At 40.4% G+C, this 18941-nt stretch overlaps 1 non-coding gene across 1 annotated transcript; it reads right to left on the bottom strand.

The window, feature by feature from the left end:
- Positions 1–1144: 1144 nt before the first annotated feature.
- Positions 1145–1251, bottom strand: LOC131247626 (small nucleolar RNA R71). The gene has a single exon (XR_009171902.1). It is a non-coding gene; the product is annotated as a small nucleolar RNA R71 (small nucleolar RNA).
- Between the last annotated feature and the right edge of the window lie 17690 nt (positions 1252–18941).

The following is an 18941-nucleotide window of genomic DNA, read 5'->3' as shown; positions in this document are numbered from 1 at the left end:
CGACCTCGGTCTCACCGAGATTATTAATACATCACAGCCCTACACTTAGGGTTGTGAACAAGTTTTTGGCGCCATTGCCAGGGACTAACGGTTGCATTTTTCTGAGATTAGTTAGTTTTAGAATTAGGTTAAGATTAGGATTTGTTATTTTCTATTTTTAGGATTAGGTTTTTCTATTTGATTTTAGAAACTAACCTAACTTTCCTGTTTTGTAGGATCCTAATATAAAAACTTCTGATTGGTAATCTCTTTCTATTTCTAGATTAGGCCTTGTTTTCTATTTTTAGAAACTTTCTAATTCTAGGATTTCTTTTTATAAACTAACTTACTTTCTAATTCTAGGTTTAGAAACTTTCCATTTTAAAAACTAGTTTACTTTCCTAAATAGTTTTTAACTTTCTAATTTTAAAATTTCTATTTTAGAAACTGACTTGTTTTGTTTTGTTTTGCAGGATCTTAGTTTAGGAACTTCTAATTTGGTAACTTCTTTCTAATTCCCCTTCTTTCTATTTTAGATTTCTATTTCCTTTCTCTCTTTTAGGTTTAGGTTAGAATCTGAATTTAAGGGCTGAGAGTGTTTCATGCCCAAGTGGGTCCATGACAACACTTGACGTCTCTTGAGTGAAGGAGGATTGGTTAAAGGGTTATCTATCTATCGTAGGATTAGACACCACTCGAGATTCTCAGAGTTAATTGAAGTGATGGCTGCAAATCAACAAGTAAATCAACAACTTCAACCTAGGGCTGAGGAAGTTTGGGATGAGAATGAAGTGCATTGAGCACCCCTGCCTCGTACTTTACTAGATTATTTACAACCGGCGGGGGTGAGTACAGCCTCATGCATGGTTTTTCTAGAAAATATAGGATATATGGATATCAACTAGGGGTAATCCAATTCCTTCTAAAATTTCATGGACTTGAATATGAAAATCCATATCTACACTTGAAAGAGTTTGATGAAATCATAGCCACTCTATATTTTCTTAACGTGTCTGATGACACAGTTAGGCTAAAACTCTTTCTTTTTTCTTTGAAAGAGAAAGTTAAGACGTGGTTGCATTCACTGCGTCCTCGATCTATTGGTAGATAAAATGACATGACAAAGGAGTTCATAAAAAATTTTTTCCCATACCATAAGACGAACACCCTTAGAAAGTCGATTATGAACTTTTCCCAAAAAGAAGATGAAACATTCTTCCAATGTTGGGAACGGTTCAAGAATTTTGTCAGTTCATGCCCATAACACAGTTTTGAAACGTGACACATCACGAACTTTTCTATGATGGACTGACATCTCCCATGCGCCAATTAGTCGAGACAATGTGTAATAGGAAATTTATGAATAAAAGTGTCGATGATGTATGGGACTACTTTGATAAACTTGCTAAAAACACACAATCATGGGACGTCTCTCCAAAATTAAACACCATGTCTAAGCCGACTCAATCCAAAGAGAGGGGTGGAATGTATCTCCTAAAATAGGATGATGACATAAATGCTAAAGTGGCTAATCTTAGTAGAAAACTTGAGGCCATGGAATTAAAGAAGCATAAGGTTAAGGAAACTGTTTGCGGTATTTGTGCTTTTAACATTCACACAACTGAAAATTGTCCAATGATATCTGCCCTTCAAGAGATGTTGAATGAGCAATCCAATGCCGTGAACAATTACTAAAGACCTTTTAATGAACCTACCTCCAATACATACAATCTTAGTTGGAGAAATCATCTAACCTTCAATTGGAGAAATGGATAAACTGCTACCCCTCAAGGTTTCTTAAACCAAATTCCAAATCAAGAGAAACCGCAAGAGGATCCGGTTCTAAAACATCTTTAAAAGCAAGAGCTTTTCGATTAGGAGATGCTATAAGCCTTTCAAGACCTTACAAAAGCCATATAAGGGCTTGACACAAGGAGTATGATTAGGAATAAGGGGAGCCTTCCAGCTCAACCTCTTCCCGATCCAAAACCACAATATGAAGTTAGTGACCCGAGCTTTTCAAACTAAATGGAGCAAGCTAAATCTATCACCACTCTTAGGAGTGGGAAGACCATTGACAAATCTATTTCGGTTAGGGCTGAAAATCCTAAGGACCCGGAAGAATATAACGATGATAGACCTAACACTGCTCCGCAAGAATTAGAACCGGAACTTCAAGGCAAGCCAATTGCCCCATTCCCCTAACGGTTGGTTGTACCAAAACCTCTCTCTAACTCTCAGGATATTATAGAGGTGTTGAAACAAGTGAAGGTCAATATTCCTCTACTGGATACGGTTAAAAAATACCTTCATATGCCAAATTTCTGAAAGAGTTATGTACGACCAAAAGATGAAAAAGTATTCAAAAGAAAATCTTCTTAACTGAAAAAGTGAGTATCATCCTAAAGCAAGATGTGCCATAAAAATTCAAAGATCCTGGTAGCCCAACCATACCTTGTGTAATTGGAAACTACCGAATTGAGCATGTACTTCTTGACTTAGGAGCAAGTGTAAATCTGATTCCCTACTCGGTCTACAAACAATTAGGTTTGGGTGAATTGAAACCCACCTTAATCACATAGCAACTTATTGATCACTCAGTTCATGTACCGAGAGGGATAATTGAAGATGTGTTGGTCTAGGTTGATAGATTATACTACCTAGTAGATTTTATCATCCTGATACGAAACCCATCAGTAACATGAGCACTCAAATTCCCATCATTCTTGGTCGCCCATTCCTTGCCACTTTAAACGCAATAATTAATTGTAGGAATGGAGTCATGAGTATGTCTTTTAGGAATATGACATTGGAGTTGATTCAACACAGGCAAATAGTTAGAGGATGTCACGACATTAACATGATTGACTCTTTCGTGGAAGATCGAACACTTTTGACCTTATCCTATGACCCTCTAGAGATGTGCCTGACCCACTTCCTTGATTTTGATGATGACATGATTAGGGAGATGGGTGCCATGCTTGATGCTATGCCGGTACTTGAAGTTAACCGGTGGAGGCCACAATTTGAAGAGTTACCCCAAACTGATATAGTGCTTCTACCGTTTAACCTTAAGGCACCGAAGCTTGACCTAAAATCATTGTCCTCTGATTTGAAATATGTCTATTTAGGTCAAGATGAGACATACTCAGTGGTGATTTCTTCCCACCTTAAGTAAAAATAGGAGAGTATGCTCATCTCTACTCTCATTGAGCATAAAGGAGTCCTTGGATGGATGATTGTGGACCTCAAGGGAATTGACCCTTCGGTTTTACTCACTACATTTATCTTGAGAATAATACGAAGACCTCTCGGCAACCATTACATAAACTAAATCCAAACATGAAGTGGTTAAGGCCGAGGTTCTTAAGCTATTGGATGTAGGTATCATATACCCTATATCCGATAGCCAATGGGTGAGTCCAACTCAAGTGGTTCCTAAGAAGTCCAAAATCACCATTATAGCCAATGCCAACAATGAACATGTGCCAAGTAGAGTTACCACTGGTTGGAGAATGTGCATTGACTACAGGAAGTTGAATACCGTCATGAGGAAGGACCACTTCCCTTTGCCCTTCATTGATCAAATCTTAGAAAAGCTAGCTAGTCACTCATACTATTATTTCCTTGACGGGTATTCGTACTACAACCAGATAGAGATAGCTCCTAAAGATCAGGAAAAAATCACATTCACATGTCCTTTTGACACCTTTGCTTACCGAAGGATGCCATTCGGATTGTGTAATGCCCCCGCTACTTTTCAGTGATGTATGATGAGTATTTTTTCTAACATGGTGAGCAATATCTAGAGGTCTTCATGGACGACTTCTATGTCTTTGATCCATCTTTTAGTGATTGCTTAGAGAATCTTAAATGTGTGATGAAAAGATGTGAAGAAAAGAATTTGGTACTCAATTGGGAAAGTGTCATTTCATGGTTCGTAAGGGAGTTGTCCTTGAACATATCATCTCCTCTAAGGGAATTGAGGTAAATAAGGCTAAAATTGATCTTATCTCTAACCTACCTCCACCCAAGAACATATGAGATGTGCGATCCTTCTTAAGACACGCCGACTTTTATAGGAGATTCATAAAGGACTTTAGTCATCTCTCTCATCATTTATGTAATCTACTTCAAAAGGATGCACCATTCAAGTGGACTGAGCAATTCCAAGAAGCTTTCACTAAGCCTAAGGACATGTTAACCACTGCACTTATCATACAACCACCCGATTGGAGCCTTCCTTTTAAACTTATGTGTGATGCATCTGACTATGCTCTTAGGGCAATTTTAGGCCAGAGAAAAGAAAAGAAGCCCTATGTTATTCACTATGCAAGTAAAACTCTAAATCTTTCCCAAGTGAACTACTCGACTACGAAAAAGGAACTCTTACCCATAATGTTCGCTTTGGATAAATTTAGGTCCCACTTGATTGGATCCAAGATCATCATTTACACAGATCATGCGGTGCTCAAATATCTTGTTTCTAAGAATGATGCTAAGCCCCGCCTGATTAGATGGATCCTCCTACTCTAAGAATTTGATTTGGAAATAAAAAATAAAAAGGGAGTAGATAACATAGTGGCTAACCATCTTTCCCGCCTTGATCTTCCTAATTTCCTTGAGACGACATATATCAATGACATGTTTTCTGATGAACAATTGTTCAAAGTCTCCCATTCACCTTGGTTTGGTGATATTGTTAACTATCTTGCCACAGGTTTCACGCTGAAACATTGGACTATGCAAGATAAGAAAAAATTCTTCACCGAGGTTCGTAAGTTCTTCTAGGATGATCCTTATTTGATTAAATATTGCCCAAACTAAATCTTAAGGAGATGTGTGCCAGACAATAAACACCAAAGTGTCATCTCCTTCTGTCACTCACAGGCCTGTGGTGGTTACTTTTCTGTTAAAAAGATCACGACCAAAGTTCCGCAATGTGGCTTTTACTGGCCCACTATGTTCAGGGACACTCATGAGTTTTGCAAAGCTTATGAGCGTTGTCAGAAATTGGGAGCATTGTCCCCTCAAAATATGATGCCCTTGAACCCCATTCTTATCATAGAAGCATTTGATTGCTGGGGCATCGATTTCATGGGACCATTCCCCAATCCTTTGGAAATCTATACATTTTGCTAGCAATAGACTTGTCACTAAATAGGTCGAAGTGATTCCATGCTAGAATAATGACCATCAAACGGTCATTAAATTCTTAAAAGAAAACATCCTTTCCTTGTTTGGAATGCCTCGCACCATCATTAGTGATGGGGGCTCACATTTTTATAATAGGCCATTCGCGAATTTAATGAAGAAATATGGCATCTCCCACAAAGTGAGCACTCCATACCACCCACAAACAAGTGGGCAAGCTGAGATTTTCAATTGAAAAATTAAACACATCTTGGAAAAGACGGTTAACCCTGACCGTAAGGATTGGTCAATCCAATTAACCGATGCCTTATGGGCTTACCGTACCACATTTAAAACCCCTATTGGAATGTCACCGTTTAGACTTGTCTATGGGAAAACTTACCACTTACCTATGGAGTTGGAACACAGAGCCTATTGGGTGATCAAAATTTTAAATTTTAATATAGACAACGCAGGCTCGTTATACAAACTTCAGTTGAATGAACTCGAAGAAATTCAAAATGATGCGTTTGAGAACTCGAGAATTTACAAGGACAGGATGAAAGCATTTCTTGACTAACACATTCTTTGAAAATCATTCACACCAGGTTAGAAGGTCCTCTTGTATAATTCTCAGTTACATCTCTTTTCAGGTAAGCTCCGATCTCGCTGGACAAGCCCTTTCACTATTACTAATGTTTATCCTCATGGGGCTATCGAGATTCGAAATCCAAATAATGGTAATGAATTCAAAGTGAATGGACATCGATTAAAGCCATTTTTTGAGCAATTTGATTTAGAGGACATGTCCATACCTCTGAATAATCCTATTTATCAGGATTGATCTCCTAGTCTGACGGAGGTATACTTAGGTTTTCTATTTTTTGTTTTAGGATAGTCAGCTTTATGCTAAGATCCTTTGAACAAAGCTGCAAAATCTCTTCATCAGTACTATCTCTCCATCACTTTTCTTTTAATTACATTGTCTCTTTTGCACATCTTGTGTATTTCTTTTACATTGAGGACAATGAAGATTTTAGGTTGGGGGTGGGAGATTAGGTTACCCAATCAGTGTTTTCTCAGTTTCAAGCAAAATTTGTGAAAATTTTGAAAAATTTTCAATGCTCATCTATTTGGAAAGCAATAAGTTGTATATTTAAGATTGTTTTTTGAGTATGACAAAAAGATAGAAACCGAGTTTTGAATTGTTAAAGTTGGAGCAACTAAGTAACCTATTACTTATGGTTCTTACATTCACTTGGTTAAGAAGATGTTTGAATATTATGTTATTCAAATTGCTCTCTATGAATAGTATTAGATTTGTTGATCATTAGTATGGTGATCATTGAAAGATATTGAGAACCGAGTCTAAAAAATTTTATCCACCTTAAAAGAAGAAAAGAACGAGTTAAAAAGACAGGAGATCGACAAAAAGGTCATAAAAAATGAAGAATGACAACATCTTTGAGGAGAATGAAAAATGTCTTTGAAAAGATGTAATGTTTGAAAAAAAAGATAAAAGATTGAATAAACACAAATGACCATCGATATAAAATAAAAACCTAGAAAAAGAAGGAAAAGGGGGTAAGTTCGAAATCAATACTTGGGGTTTCAACCAATCTTGAAGTGATGAGCATGTTTGACATTATCAAAAGATAGTATTTTCACTGAGCATGTAGAAAAACTTGATATGCGAACTATGCTTTGACCTAATGGATTAAGGATTTATTTAATCAGTTACTTACGTGGTTTGGCTCCAGGTTTTCAAAAACTCATTTTTCTCATCTCGAGTCTACTCATGCATACTTGATCACATAAAAGATCATTTCCTGAACAAGGTTTGAACATTACACATTAAACTTATTTTTCAAATACTTTACGTGGGGCTAGCAAAATGCTGGCTGGGGATTGTGTTGAGGGCCAAATATTGCATATTGGACCCCACTTATTGCTTGGTTTTATGAACATGATAATGCTTAATGTTCCATTTTAATCATGTTTGTGTTGCAGGGCGAATTCAAGAGCTCGGATTGCAAAGGATGCTAAAAGCATGGATTTAATGCTTAAAGATCGCCAAAGCCAGTGGACAGATCAACCATTTATTTGGGACCACCTGATCTCTGGATATACCTCAATTTTGGTCTCAGCCCCTTAAATTAGATGGGAAGTTGGATGGATGAAGAGGATTGCTCCAAAACATTAAGGTGGGACGCACTTCATGTGGCGGTGTACATAGCAGGCGTACACTTGTTGAGCACCAGACCACAGAGTCAATTAGCTTGCATTAAGCCGACTTCTGCTTGGATTCAAACTCCCACCGCGCAGCTGATTGCAGACAATCGCCGCTATGATGATGGTGGCCACCATCATGACCTCAGATGGACGATCTGGACCGTCTACTGGAATCGGACGAGGTTTCTGATCCTAACCTAATCAAACGATGTTGTCTAATCATATGCATCGATTTCTTGTGATCTTATCTCTGTGGCAAGATAATCTGATGGGCCACATCGAAAACACCTCTGCTTAGGACAAAATCATACACTGAAAACAGAGGACGGTGCAGATTTCTTGTAGACTCAGGATCGTGGACCCCAACATTTTCGCCGGAGAACATCCCGCAGCGAAACGCGGACAACATGAGACATGCAGAAACAGGGCCCCGTTGCGACAAATTTGATGATCAAAGCATGGACCGACAACATGATCCGCACCGTCCAAAGTTCTGGGAAAGGAATTTTAACCCTTCCCTTGTCAAGCAAACAATCAAGGTGATCCAAAACTTATCCAAGATTTCCTGCTACGCGATCATGACTGCACAACAGCGGGTTCCGCATGTCACTGCATAGCAGATATGCACTAAACTACATAAAGAGATTCGGTTTTCGGACCCTAGCTGACCTCCCTGCTAATATAAAAGAGAGAAGAAAGGGAGAGAAAATGGGAGGAGAAGAGCGTGAGCAGGAAAGAGAGGGAGCAAAATGTGGAGGACTGTTAAAGAGTTTTTTCCCCTTTCCTTATGTTTGTTTTATTATGTTTTAAGAGATTTTAGTTTAATCCTGGTTATGATTGGCTAAACCTCTTACCTAGGGCTAAGATGTGAAGCTTGTAGCGTGATGGATTGTGTTCTATTGCTTTGATTCATATTGATGAACTCACTTTGATTTTAGTTTGATTATAAGAAATACTTTCAATTTATTTAATGATTTGTTGCGACTTAAATTACAATGAATTTGTGATAGCTTTGAGTATGTTCTTTTTATTGAGATTTGTGAATTTAGGAAATCCTGTTGTTCACCATGTCCCCTGGGCATGGTTGGATGATGGAATTCTCCCTAACTCTCATAATTCTCCTAGACTGGTTGTGGATTGGTAAATTCTGTTGTTTGCTTTGTCTCCTGGGTATGGTTTTGTGATGGAATGAATTCTAGTTCTCATACCTTTCATCCATTGAGAACTAGATCGAAGGAAGTTTAGATTTGATTTTTAATGAGATATCTTCCAATTGAATGAAGATGGGACTCTGATTCCAGTTGTGTTTGTGAATCAAGCATAGATCGCCCTTATCTCTACAAGTGGATCCTTAAAAACCCTAGTTTTTCACTTTTGAATTTCACAAGTTTTTTATTAAGTTTTCATAATTATTCTCTCACTTATTCAGATTTAGGTTTTCATCTTCTTCTAGTTCTTCTTCTAGTTGCTTTCAGAATATACATGAGATTAGTCCTCGTGGATTCGACCTTAGTCTCACTGAGATTATTACTACATTGCAGCCCTATACTTGGGGTTATGAAGAACAGACCGTGCAGATCTCCGAGTTGTTGGATTGACGTTGGAGAGTAGCGTCTCCTAGGTCCCGAGCTTGTGCAGCAGACATTTGAGGTCATCAACATCATCAGGCAGAGGATGCGCACAACTCAGAGCCGACAGAAGAGTTTTATTGATCGTTGGCGTTGTCCCTTGGAGTTTGTCGTTAGGGACCATGTGTATCTTAAGGTCTCACCCATGAAGGGTGTAGTTCATTTTGCAGTGAAGGGTAAGCTTGCCTCGAGATTCATTGGATCTTTTGAGATCACTGTGTGCGTTGGCGTCGTGGCCTATCGGCTTACCTTACCTTGCCATCTTAGTTGTCTAGCGTCTACATTATTTTTCATGTCTCTATGTTGAGGAAGTGTGGGTCAAACATCATTCCTTTTATTGATTGGCAGTCATTGGAGGTTCGTGAGGACGCTTCTTACATTAAGTAGCTAGTTCGTATCCTTGATCGGAAGGAGCAAGTCCTTTGGACCAAGATCATTCCCTTGGTAAAGGTACAATGGGATCATCATAGCGTAGATGAGGCATCTTGGGAGCGCGATGCTGAGATTCGCGAGTGCTATCCCCATCTTTTTTATGATTGATTGTATTTTGTATGTTTTCTTTGATTTATATGATGCTATGTTTTCTCTTCCCTTATGAGTTATGTCTAGTTGCGTGATAGTGTAAATTTCGAGGATGAAATTTTATTAGGAGGGGAGAGCTATAAGGCCCGTATCCTAGTCCATACCATTCCTTAGATTCCCGCGATCCTCCTCGTAGAATTTTGGCAACCATAACCTATAATCAACATTTGCGCGTGACCCTAAGTCGCATCATGTATATCTGAGTCGACTCAACCAGAGACTTATACCCTAGCGACTGCGTCATCGCTACAGTTCCAACGCTGCGACTTGTGCACTGATGCGATACCCAGGTTAGGAGTTGTGGGCCCACATTTATTTCGAAGAAAACACCACGCATTACGAAACCTGAGAGAATCTCTACCACCTTTCACATCAATTAATTAAGTACACATCCCATCACTAGTCCATGCCTTCTTTCTCTCCAAGACAAGTAACCTACCCCCTAAGTCAACTCTCATGTTACTCACACCCATCACCCATCACATCTCTGTTACAACACCCTCTCGTCTCTCATTCCCTCTACCATTTTCCAAGCAACCAAAGAGAGGGTGGATGTCCAAGCTTTCCAAGAGAGAAAGAGCCTAGTATGTGGCCCATTGTGATGTATTTGAGACCCATGGGATATAGCCAAAGGAGATGTACATGTGAGGCCCATTTCGATATGTAAGGCCTTTATGCGAGGCCCATTGCCATTATATAAGGCCCATTGTGATTGTACGGGGCCCACTTTTATGTATGTGTTACATACAATATCCATCCATTGTGCTTAGCTCATGGGCCCTTGTTTAAGGCCCATTGTGATATATATGAGGCTCTTGTTTGAGGCCCAATATGATGTACATGAGGCCCTTGTATGAGGCCCAGTATGATGTATTTATGGCCCTTGAGTGAGGCCCATTGTGATGTATATTAGGCCCTTGTGTGAGGCCCATTGTGAAGTATACTAGGCCCTTATGCGAGGCCCATTGTGATGTATATGAGGCCCTTGTGTGAGGCCATGAGCCCCACTATATGTTTGGCTCTATGTGGGCCACTCCTTGGGAGCAATGTTGGTTGAATGTCCACATTGTATGGGCAATGATGGTTAAATGTCCACATTGTGACCTTCCCTTAGGCCCATTGTTAGGCCCATTCTCATCCTTCTCTAGGTGGGTTGACCCAAATCATTGGTCCCTATTGATATTTGCATGATCGATATATTCATATTGGGCTAACCCAAAATGTTGGGCCCCCATTGGTTGCTAGTAGGATTATTTTAATTTTGGAGTCTATCTAGGACTTATTTGGGCTCCGTAGGGAATCTAACAGGCTATATGATAGTATGGAGAAGGAAGCCCATTCTGGATCCTTAGGAATATAGGTAGGCCACCTAGGCCCAACCTTGATATTAGGAGAGTATATCATTACTATATATGGTAGGATCCGCGATGTCAGATTTGGTATATCCACTGTTGAGGATAGATCTTTACATTATAAATTAGATCCGCGGTCCTTATATGGATCCCGCCTTGTCTATAGGCTAGTTATCGATGCCGACTATGAGTATGTGATAGCATAGCATCATGATACATGCCCATATGCATCATCAGGAGTGATTGATCATAACATTATGCATTGGCATATTGCTTATGGGACTCCCTTATAGGCGGAGTTGTCCCCCATGAGCACACAGTATACTCAGGATTGATGCATGACTGGATTATATGACTCATGCATCTTGCACTATGTAATATGGTTACTATGTACCCTAGCGGCATCAAGGTTATGACCTCCACAGGCATATCATGGATGGTAGGATTGGATACCGAAAATATTGATTCTAAGCACTAGGGCGCAATGATGTCCTTAGGTGAAAGTTCCGGAACCCTTATGGTACCAGGAGGATGCTCCGATGTCGAGACTGAGTGGATGTATGAGCACACGAGGGTCGTATACAAGTAGGCCGCATCTCCTACTGTGTTGTGGTCAGTTAGAAGGAGGTGTGACCTTACCTGCTCAAGTGAGGGGGCAATGTATAGGTTGAGTTTAACCAGCTTGAGGAATAGGTCCGCTATCGACGAGTCAGGGCCGATATTGGCAAGCGGATAGTGAGGTCACTTACTCAGTTGCGTGCTTGGATAAGGGCGGTAAGCTAGTGTAGAGTGTGTTAGACCCCAGTGATTGTCAAGAGTGAGAACTGTACTGATATATGATGCTCCAGAGATGAGCTGGATTGATATGTGAATTCAGATAAGGATTGGTATGCTTGAGTTGCATCTCGCATATGACATTGGCCATGTAGACCTTGCATTGCACAGCCTTGGTATGGCCGATAGCATTCATGCCTTACATCGCATAGCCTTGGTATGGCTGATAGCATTCATGCCTTGCAACACATAACCTTGGTACGACTGATGGCATTCATGAACTTACCAGTATTTCCGCATTACTTTGATATTGTATACTTGCATTCCTACCTTGCGCACACACTTTCACCACCCTCTAAGCTTTTGTAAGCTTTTGCACAACTGTTGAGTGTAGGTGACATTAGATCGCAGCAGCGCTGAGGCAAGAGTGTGTGTCAAATTACTTTGGAGCGTTTTGATCATCTTAAATTTCCCTTTCCACATTGTACTTAAATGTTTTTATTATAGTAGATTTGTGGTGTTGTTGTTTTGTGACGTGGTTATGCTTGTGGTTATGCTTCTTTACAAAAAAAATCCATATTGAAAATCCTCCTTATAGGGTCTTAGGATCGAAACTTGGCATATGGGTGCCGAAAGCCGAGAATGGAGTACTACGAAGGCTATCGGCACCGGATTCGTCGATTGGGAATTCTGTGAGCTCGGTTTCTGAGTTTGGGACATGATAGCTCAAGAAAGAGATATCAGATGATCAGATCCGCACAACATTCCTCTCAATGAGATGATCAAATCACAAGCTAAAATGCTGCCGAATTTAATTTCTAGATTTGATATTCAAACTCTTTCAATTTATGTATCCTGAATAGCCTATCTCATAATCAAGGAAAATCAAAGGATGCAAAATGAACTTAGTATGAATAAATATGATGATTTTTCTCTATACATTATTGTTATGATTAAATAAGATAATCTACCAAATCAGAATGCATTTGTTTCTTGTCGAAACAACGACCTCAAATTTACGCATTCCACGCAACATCTGCGTAACCTTCGACTACTCGAGGACAACCTTCAACTGGTTGAGAGTCACCTTCGACTAGTCGAGGATCTCGTGAAATTAAAAGTTCATGTTGTTGGAGTTCGAGTTGAAGTTTCTTCGACTAGTCGAGGTAGAGCTTAGACTGGTCGAAAGAGGGCTTAGACTAGTAGAAGCAGGCAGATTTTTAGGATTCCTTTTCTTCACTTCAAGTCTTTAATTCTCTTCTTTCTTCACTATGTTTTCTTGGATCTTAGGCATATGAATTCTTAATTTTTGGTCTTTTAAGATCCAACCTTTTACTTGGTGATTCTTGAGCATTAAATCTATGCTTTTAACATTCTTTTCAATCTAAGCTCTCAAATTCACCTTACAACACAAACATGTATAAAATAAACCATTAAGCATTACCATGTTCATAAAACCAAGATATAAATGGGGGATAATATGAAATATTTCACCCTCAACAAACACATTGAATTTAACATGGAAAAACCCTTTTAGGAAAAAACCAAGCCACAAAGAGATAATAATGCACTATGAAAGCAAAAATTACAAGAGATAGAGAGAATACTTGATTTGAACAAGCCTCGAATTTTCCCTTACAAGCCCTTGAAACCCTAGGAATGAATTAGAAAGCTTTAAGATAACCCCATATTTGTAAGGCCCGTAACCTAGACTGTACTGTTCCATAGACTTCCGCGGTCCTCTCGGTCAAATTTCGGTGACCTACGATGCGTGAATAGCATTTGCCTGCGACCCTAAGTCGCATCCCATAGATTCATTAAAGATTTCTCCAAGATAGCCCGACCAATGTCCCAACTTACTAAAAAAGATCTTAAATTTACTTGGAATGAGAAAACAGAGGCGGTCTTCCAAGAATTGAAGGACAAGCTGACGTCTGCGCCCGTACTAATGCTGCCAGAGCAGGGGGTCAAATATACTATTTACACAGACGCCTCTTGAGTCGGTTTAGGTTGTGTACTTATGTAGAAGGATAGGGTGATTGCCTATGCCTCTCGATAGTTGAGGAAACACGAAGAAAATTACCCCACTCACGATCTAGAGTTGGCAGCGGTCATTTCCGCATTAAAGCTTTGGAGACATTACCTCTATAGAGAGGAATTCGAGCTCTTTTGCGACCATAAGAGCCTCAAGTACATCTTTACACAGAGAGACCTGAACATGAGGTAGCGCCGTTGGATGGAGACATTGAAAGACTTCAAGTTTAAAGTCTCCTACCACCTGGTAAGGCCAACCTTGTGGCTGATGCGTTGAGCCACAAGAAAACTATGGAATTTGCAGCCTCGCTAATGGTAAGAGAGTGGAATATGGTGGAGTTCGTGCGAGATTTCGAACAGAGGCTAACAGTGGAAGATCCATTTGAGAGCCTCACACACCTCCACTTATAACCACTTATTGATGATCGAATCATTGTGGCTCAAAAAGAAGATGAGCTATTGTTGAAGATGAGAGAGCGTGCAAGCGACGACGAAGAATCGGAATGGAGGATTGGCTTAGATGGAGGTTTGCGATATCATGGCCGCCTATGCACCCCGAACCTTCATGACTTGAGGAGAGAAATTCTAGAAGTCGCTCACAATTCAAAGTTTGCGATGCATCCGGGAAGTACAAAAATGTATCGGGACATGAAGCGTTCGTACTGGTGGGACAACATGAAGGCCCAAATAGCAGATTTTGTATCCTAATGCCTCACGTGCTAGTAAGTCAAAGTCGAGCACCGCCGACCCCCGGGTTTACTTCAGACCATGCCCATAGCCGAGTGGAAGTGGGATTTTATATCTATGGATTTCATTTCCAAGTTACCAAAGACGAGAAACGGGCATGACTCTAGAAATTGTGTCGGACCGAGACACTCAGTTCACGTCTATTTTCTGAACTCGAATCCAAGAGGCGATGGGGGTGAAAATTAGCTACTCGAGGACATGTTACTAGTGTGCGTACTTGACTACAACGATAGCTGGGATCACTGTCTCCCTTATACCAAAATTTCCTGTAACAACAGTTTCCAAGTAAGTATTGACATGACTCCTTACGAAGCCTTGTATGGACGCCCATGTCGGGCTCCGCATTATTGGGCGGAAGTCGGTGGGAAGAGCTTAATTGGCCCAAATTTGGTTTAGGCGACCTCAGAAAAGATAGATATTGTCAAACATCGACTCCTTATGGCCCAGAGTAAACAAAAGAGTTACGTCGATACAAGATGGAGACAGTTGGAATTCGAAGTTACGGACCATGTGTTCCTCAAGGTTTCTCCAATGAAAGGAGTACTCCGTTTTGGCAAGAAAGGGAAGCTCACATCGAGGTTCATTGGGCCTTTCTAGATTTTGGACCGAGTGAGTGTGGTGGCATATCGTCTCGCCTTGCCCACACCTCTCACAGGCGTGCATAACGTGTTTCACGTGTTTATGCTGAAAAAGTACATTCTCGACCCTACTCATATCATTAGGTGGGAGCAAATAGAATTAAGGGAAGAAGCTACCTATGTATTGCTGCCCACACATGTTCTAGATAGGAAAGAACAAGTGTTGTGCAGAAAAGTCACCTCACTCGTGAAAGTGTTATGGACACACCACACAGAGGGGGAGGCTACTTAGGAGATGGAAGCTGAGGTCTGCAAGAAATATCCACAAATCCTTGACGAGTATGAAAAGGTACAAATTTTAAGGATGAAATTTTCTTTAAGGGGGTAAATTGTAACATCCCTAAAAAATCCGTACAAAGACCCAAGTATAACCTCAGGCGAAACGACCTAAGGACCACACCCAGTTGTATAATTTAGATGAGATTTAATTAAATGCTAAGCATTCGGTGGGTTAAGCTTGGGCCACCATTTTCACAAATGGGGAGGCCTAGAATCATAAGTACCGCTGGCCCAATACAATTTGTAGACTTGGAAGAAATCCCAAGGGCCTATCGCTCTCGGGAGTACACTGAACCTCTGTAAGGGACCTAGACCGCACGTCGGGGGTCCAATGACCTTGAAATTATAGGATGATGTCCATCCTACTGGGCTTGACAACCATTACGGGAATCAAGCCTAGATAGTGTCTAGAAATTCCCAACTTGGGCCGTGAGTTAAGAGCGTGAGAAAAGCGAATATCCTAAGAAAATGAATTGAAACTTAAGTAAATTGGGTCGTTTGCTCTTACGCAAAATTGAGGATTTTGGACCGTTGGTTTGTGACCAAACTTCACATATGGAGAAAGGAAATCTCCCTGCACATATCTGTATAATCATGGCCTCGATTGGACACGTATGACCATTGATCTGACATAGGCTCTCCACAGTCGATCGGCTTATCCGATCACACCGAAATCGTGTCCTAGCGTGGATCCATTGTCAGGGAGCATACCCTATGATGTAGATGAGTCGTGGGCCTCCTTAAGCGCCCTGTTTGTTAGAAATGGTCGCCCACTGGGTATAAACATAGTACAAAGTGGCCCTGGGGCCATTTGCACCTTATATGGGGCTATAAATAGCTCCCAACTCACCCCCTCTCTCCCAAATACGAATTTACTAAACCCTAAGGAGGGAAAGAATAGAAAAGAGAAAAGAGAGAAGATGAAGTTTTGGGAAATCGTTACAACGGAGGAAAATCTACTCCTATGGATCTATGTGCCTAATCACCGCCATGTTTCGCTACCAAAACTCTTTCGGCTGCGACTTAGGGTAAGAAATACTACACCCCATAGTGATGTAAGTCTCCCGGATGGTTTTTCTCCAACCTAAATAACCCGTTTACTCGTTTAGGTGACCGACGTTCTTTCCTTGGAAACATAGTCCTAGGACCGAGTCCAAGTCGGGTGTACTACCGAAAGGTGCGGCCTATAAACGCTTAGGTTGCGGTTTATCAATGCTTTTATTATAGCTAATGATTTATGTATGCTATGATTGTTACTGCAAGAACTCGTATTGTCTTCAACATGCCTAATTTTCTATGAAATAAATTGACGAATTGCAAATGATAGATAACTTAGTCTGTGTTTGATGAAATGTCTAAATGAAGAATGGATAATGATTAGTGCTTACCATGATGGTTAACCTAGGATTCGTTGTTGTCATATGCATATGTACTTCTCTTTGTAATGAATTGATAAAATGTAAGTTGTAGTTAACGTAGTCTATGTGTTTGATAAATTGTCTAAATGAGAAATAGTTGATGATTTGTACTTGCTATGATTATTAAGGTAGGATTCTTTGTTGTTTTATGCATATGTATTTTTCTCTATATAACCAATTGATAAAATGCAAGTGGTAGTTAACATAGTCTATGTGTTTGATGAAATGCCCAAATGAGAAATTCACTAGGATTGCTTGTCAAATACTGATATATATATATATATATATATATATATATATATATATATATATTACACGTGGGTGTTATCAGCATGTGGATAGGAATGGGGCTACAATCGTAATCTAGGCAATCGGTAAATGCCCATGTTTGGGTGACCGCATTAGTCTAACCACCTTGGGTAAACCCGAAAGATATGGGTCGTACGACGACTGCCGACAGTGGCTAAGACACGAGGGGCGCTTATGCGCTCCATATCGATAAGGTCAGTGTGTGCCCGTACCAATCGAGCTTGCTTAACGAACTGGTTGACCTATTGTGTGTTTACCATGTATGGACGCGACTGTTTAAATCTATGGTACCCCTCACCAATGTAAAGATCCACCTTTAACCATAGTACCACAATCCTCAAGACTCGTGAGCCAGACATGGTGGTATGAGATACCGTGTTTGTATTGTCAGCCTATGCTGGGGTGATGAGTCTCCCCGTAGTGACTGTGAGCACCACTTCTTGTAACTTGCCTAACGTATGTGTTTAGCTAGGAGTGACGAACCTACATGGATCCAGAACATAGGAATAAGACCGATGCGGTTGCCCGGTGCCTAGTGTTCAATTTGGGTCAATATTAAAAAGGGAGGTACCCTAGCTTCCCAAACTTATTGGATGAATGAGCATAATTAATCACTTGGCTAACATGAGCATGCATCAACTGCATTAGTTAGAATGTGGCAAAAAGGCGTTGGAGTCGCACATGTGAGGAAGTGTTGTCATATAAGAAAAAGGTAGTCGGAGTCACTTGTTGAGGGAGTGTTGTCATATAAGAAAAAGGCAGTCGGAGTCACTTGTTGAGGGAGTGTTGATGGGCGAGGGCATGCATCATTACCTACACTCCATTATTGCATTAAAAAGAATAGTTAGGAAGTGATTGTTTATGATTGCCTTATCATTACTGCATTGATTGACTTGATAACATGTATAACTTTTACCTTATAGAACCATTGAGTTGATCACTCACTCCCACTCTGAGACGGTATTTTAAAACACCAACCAGACGCTAATGTAGATGCAGGTACGGACGATGTCGATTCATTGGAGCAGGACTTCTTGGATGAGGAGGAGGAATTCTCCTACTTTCAGCTCTCGGGAGGGCCGATGTAGGCTATATGTTGATAAATAGGGGACACTGGGCATCTGGGCTCAGTTAGATGTTACACTTACGTACACATTTTGTTACTGTCGGACTTGTATATATTAAACCCAACTGCAGACTCACACTCTGAAAGGAAACTTTGTGAAACATGTATATTCACATATATTTTGGGCTTACGCACATGCTTAATTATACTAAATCTGGAGTGTGATATGTTGTTTAGTAGAATTCCATGCATGCTTAATTGGTTGACATGAAATAAATCAGAACATTATCTTCCACAAGACATAAGTGATGTTCGAAATCTCGAGATTCGAGCTTTGCTCGACCCTCGAAATTCAAGGCGTTATAGTCCATTTGGCAGATCCAACCCTGATGAGCAGTCGGATGATGTTTTCGAAGGGAGGAAGGTGGTTGGTTGGTGTTCTGGTCTTATATCTCGATGTTCGTGCGACCCTTTTCGTGGCTTGTTTAGAGTGGGTGGTGCCTATGGCTCACGAATATTACCAACGGTTTTTTTTTTTTTAAAGTTATGGGTTATTATTTTATCAATCTGGATAATCTAGGCCTACTAAAGGTGATCCGGGTTGTTACAGTTACCTTTAGAGGTGATTGTGCCATCATTATGGGTAGCCTATCAGGATAACTTGACACTAGCCGAGTTCACAAATGCCACACCTCAAATTCAGGAACCGGGCTCACAAAATTCCCGGCTGCCAAATTCGGTGTCTACAGCCTTCTTAGTACCCCATTCTC

Source organism: Magnolia sinica, chromosome 5 (genome assembly GCF_029962835.1).
Source record: "Magnolia sinica isolate HGM2019 chromosome 5, MsV1, whole genome shotgun sequence".
Lineage (NCBI taxonomy): Eukaryota > Viridiplantae > Streptophyta > Magnoliopsida > Magnoliales > Magnoliaceae > Magnolia > Magnolia sinica.
This window is presented reverse-complemented; position numbering and strand designations above follow the sequence as displayed.